The sequence below is a fragment of the Homalodisca vitripennis genome, unplaced genomic scaffold (genome assembly GCF_021130785.1).
Source record: "Homalodisca vitripennis isolate AUS2020 unplaced genomic scaffold, UT_GWSS_2.1 ScUCBcl_14099;HRSCAF=24682, whole genome shotgun sequence".
In the NCBI taxonomy this organism is placed as follows: Eukaryota; Metazoa; Arthropoda; class Insecta; order Hemiptera; family Cicadellidae; genus Homalodisca; species Homalodisca vitripennis.
The window spans coordinates 24,447-28,760 of NW_025790252.1; positions in this window are offsets into that span (position 1 = coordinate 24,447).

The window sequence follows — 4,314 nt, forward strand, 5'->3', positions numbered from 1 at the left end:
GCTATGAGTGTCATTTACCTATTGTTCCTCTTTTGCTTTGTAATTGTCATTGGTCCAGCAAGTTTTGATTGGAATATGTCTAATATTTGAGCATTTTTTATACAAAACTGATATTCACAAGTGAATATTATTTGCAGTAAATCTTATTGGAAACTTTCTTTATTAAATGTTAAAACTGACCTTAAGCCTTTCAAAACTAAGGGCCAATTGCACGTTTGCAACAAAAACCACCAAGACCAAAATGGTATGAGTGTTCCGTGTATGTACCAGTGATATGCGAGTTGATTACTAAATGTTTTACTATTGGCTACTTGTGCACAGCTGATGGGTCCGGGTGTTACATGACTTACAATATCAAGAAAGTCTTGTCTCGCTATTATAAATATTTTAATCCACTCATATAAATTTGTAGAAATGAAATGTTTTTTAAATTAAATCTAATTAAATCAATTGTCCGAGAAATCTAATTAACATCCGAGAAACCTCTGCTGAGAAAAGTTTAAAATTATATACAGGGAGGTCCAAAAAGAACTGGCGCATTTTTAAATCAGCTCAAACAGATAGAAAAACTAAAAATGTTTTTAGTTTAACATAGTAAAATATCGATATGGCCACCGTATATAGCTCTGCAGGCACAAACTCCAAATTTAGCAAATTGCACACCTTGCCTGCGTAAGGATCGTGATTTCTTAACAAACAAGTATTTTCATACGAAGCAATTTATCACATTAATGGTCACGTCAGTTGTAGAATTAAGCTGTCAGAACCACCTAATGAGTTTGTCGAGCATGAACGCGACTCTCCAAATGTCAACATTTAATGTTCTTTAATGCACAATAATGATTTTTTTTTGGGGGGGGGGGCATTTCTCTTCATAGAGAATTCTGTAACTGGTAAAATTTATTGTGATACGCTGCAACTAATTGAATTTCCCCTAATAGATTAAATTGAAACTACAGAGAGCCCAATTTACTTCCAGCATGATGGTATGTGTGGAGTACACTCCATAACCAAGTTTGGCATGTTCTGGATGACAAGTTTCAAAATCTATGGATTGGGATGGAAGGACCAATACAGTGGTCACCAAGGACTGCAACCTTAACTCTAGTGGATTATTTTTAGGTCTTATGTCAATAACATTTTGTATTCAAGGAATATTAAAACCTTAATCATCTTCGAGAGCAGATAAAGGATGCTATTGCAAGCATTATTCAAACAAATGCTGAGAAATGTTTGGTGTTTGATTCAATTTCGATTTGATACCTAAAGAGCCTAAAACGGTAGTCATATCTAAATCTATTACGTACAACTAAACACATTTTGAGTTTTTCTATCTGTACATTTATCTATAAACATTATCATAAAGTTTAAATTTTGTGAATGAAAATTTATGTTAAAATGTGTCATTTCATTTTGGAGCTCCCTGTATAAAATTTAGTATTTTTATTTTTAATCTTCTTGCTTTTTATATCTTTATTTAATATTTATAATAATCTTAGCATATTAGTGTACGAATAGAAAGTAACTCTTTACAATTAATAATATTGTAATAAGTGCTTAAAAAAATTTCCTAATGGTGAAATTAACATTTAAATAGCCTTATTTTTAGAGTCATGATATGCTACCATGCAAACACTTGCAACTGGAAAATCATGCTGGTTTCGACAAATTTAGTGGGTGAACTGAAAACTATCCTGGAGGATCGATAGATCTACTTTACTCATTCATTCATGAATAAACACTCAAGGATCATAACATATTCTATTAGAAAAGTATGTTTAGTCATAAGAGGTTCCATTTTAAAACAAACATTTATTAAAACATGTTATAAAATGTTTAAGTGTATATCAAAAGTTTAAACAGCTAAAAAAGTTTAATATTGTTTGTTGTAATCAAAATCACCCTATCGCTTTCATTAATTAAAAAATGTATTTTCCGGTTATATTACTTTCCAAGCCTGATTCACCTGATGTTAAAGATAATCCAAAGAAGTAGTAATTAGGATTTAAGGAAATTAGGATGATAACGAATTTGACTTTGTTCCAGGAATAATTCCTGAAAAGGTTGGTATAGTTCTGGAACACGCTGTATATTGTTTGACAAGTCACTAGATTTGTAATTGATAATTTTGTTATTACTGTAAACAAGTATATATATTTTATTTACCCTAATTTTAGTGCTTAAATATTTGAAACCAAACTTAGCACTAAATATATTTATTTACTTATTTATTTACTTAGCAATCATATTTATTTCATAACATATTTGAAAACATTCATACAATGAATGTATGGGTAGTTCAAAAGTAATATCAAAGGTTTAAGGCTTTATAGTATTTAAGACATTTATTTACTAATAACAATAGCAACGTACATTCATCATACAGTTCTAATTGTAGTCATACACTACTATAGTTTTGAATTGTAACAAGTCACCTTCTGGTGTCAGTGTCAATAAATATTTAAAGCGAGGATTATCCATCTGGAGTCATCATAGTTTAAAATTTATGAATAAAGCACAAAACGCAATGAATAAATAAATAATATGAAAAACACAACACTCTAACCTTGAAAAAAACCGCCAAAAATCACATTTGTTCACAAATATTAAACATGATATAACATCACAGCCGGCAGAATGCAGGACAACTGACACTAAGTGATTCCAGTTTACAGTGCATCGATGTTATCAGCTGATCGGTCGGTTGCCGAGACGTGTTGTGATGGAGTAATGTGTTGAACAAATAATGGGTAGCTAAATTGTAGCTTTTCATTTAATGTGAGTTCACCTAGTGGATTCCTTTTAGAATGTTTATAAATTTCATATTCTTTAAGTGTGTTTAACTTGCTGCCTTTGCGACATTGATGAAATACTTCCATATTTTTTGTTTATTGTATGATTCTCTCATAACATTTTGAGCAAATCATAAAGTGTGCTTTTGTAATCTATGTTTTGGGCATTACTCTTAAAATCTTTGGCTAAATGAATGATCTGCCTGTCTGGCCGATGTAACAACTGTAACAATCGGAACAAGTCAGTTTATAAACGCCAGTTTGAATGTTTTTGTCTAAGTTTTGAGACTTTCATCCATGTTCCTGGTGTGATGTGTTGTCTTAAAGACTAGGTCTGTCATGGGATTTAAGGTCTTTTTTAGTGTAATGCTGTATAATCGGGCTATACTTAACACATATATACTTCTTGTCCTGTTTTTCATTTTCTGTATTACTATTGAGTAATATTTTGTTCTTTGTTGTATTTACTATTTTGTCCACCATAGTGTTGTTATAACCATTAGCCTTGGCAATATGTTTTATGATATTTAATTCTTTGTTATAATTGTTACATTCAGTGGTACTTTGAGAAGTCGGTAAATCATAGAATTAAAAGCGACCATTTTTTGCATGTATGAATGATATGACGAGCAATGGATGGTTTTTTTCTGATATTGTATGTTTATGGTAAATGCTATATTCAAAATTATTGTTCCTTTGATCTAGGGTGAAGTCTACAAAATTTAGCTGATTTGATATTTATGTTTCAATGGTAAAACTTAGATTGGGGCAATGGTGTTTAAAAATTTATGGAAAAGATCTAACTGATGGACATTACCATTAAACAACACAATAGTGTCATCTACATATCTATGGTAAAACAGTATTTTATTCCTGTATTTATTCTGATCCGACATTTGTATTCATTTTCTATATGATTGAGATATAAATTTGATAAAAAGCCAGATAATGGGGAGCCTATGGGCAATCCTTCATGCTGTGTGTAAAATTTACCATTAAACTAAAAATGGTTTTGTTTCAAAAGAATCATTAGTTCAGATATTATTTCTGGCCACAAATTAGATGTCTTAAGTTGGTTATTTATTATACTTAAAGTTTATTGAATGGGTACATTTGTATATAAACTAGTTATATCAAATTTACTAGCATATGGTGTAATTTTATTTTTGTATTTTTTGGTTTTTTATATGAGGTTAAAGGAATTTTTAAACTAAAATTATTATGTTTAATGTGAGTTTTAAAGATTGCTTTCAGCTTTTTAACCAATTTGAAAGGTGGCGCTGATTTTTAATCTACAAGAGGCTTAATGGGGCTTACACCATCCTTATGAACTTTAGGTAAACCGCGCAGGATTAGAGCTCATGGATTCATCATATGCAGGTATTTAATTACATTTTCAGCAAATAAAATCTTGTTACTATTAGTTTTGAATGTTATTCTGATATGTTCCAGTAGGGTCTATGGATAACTCACTAATACTATTGTTATCAATGAATTCTTTGACCTTGGTCAAATAGTTGTG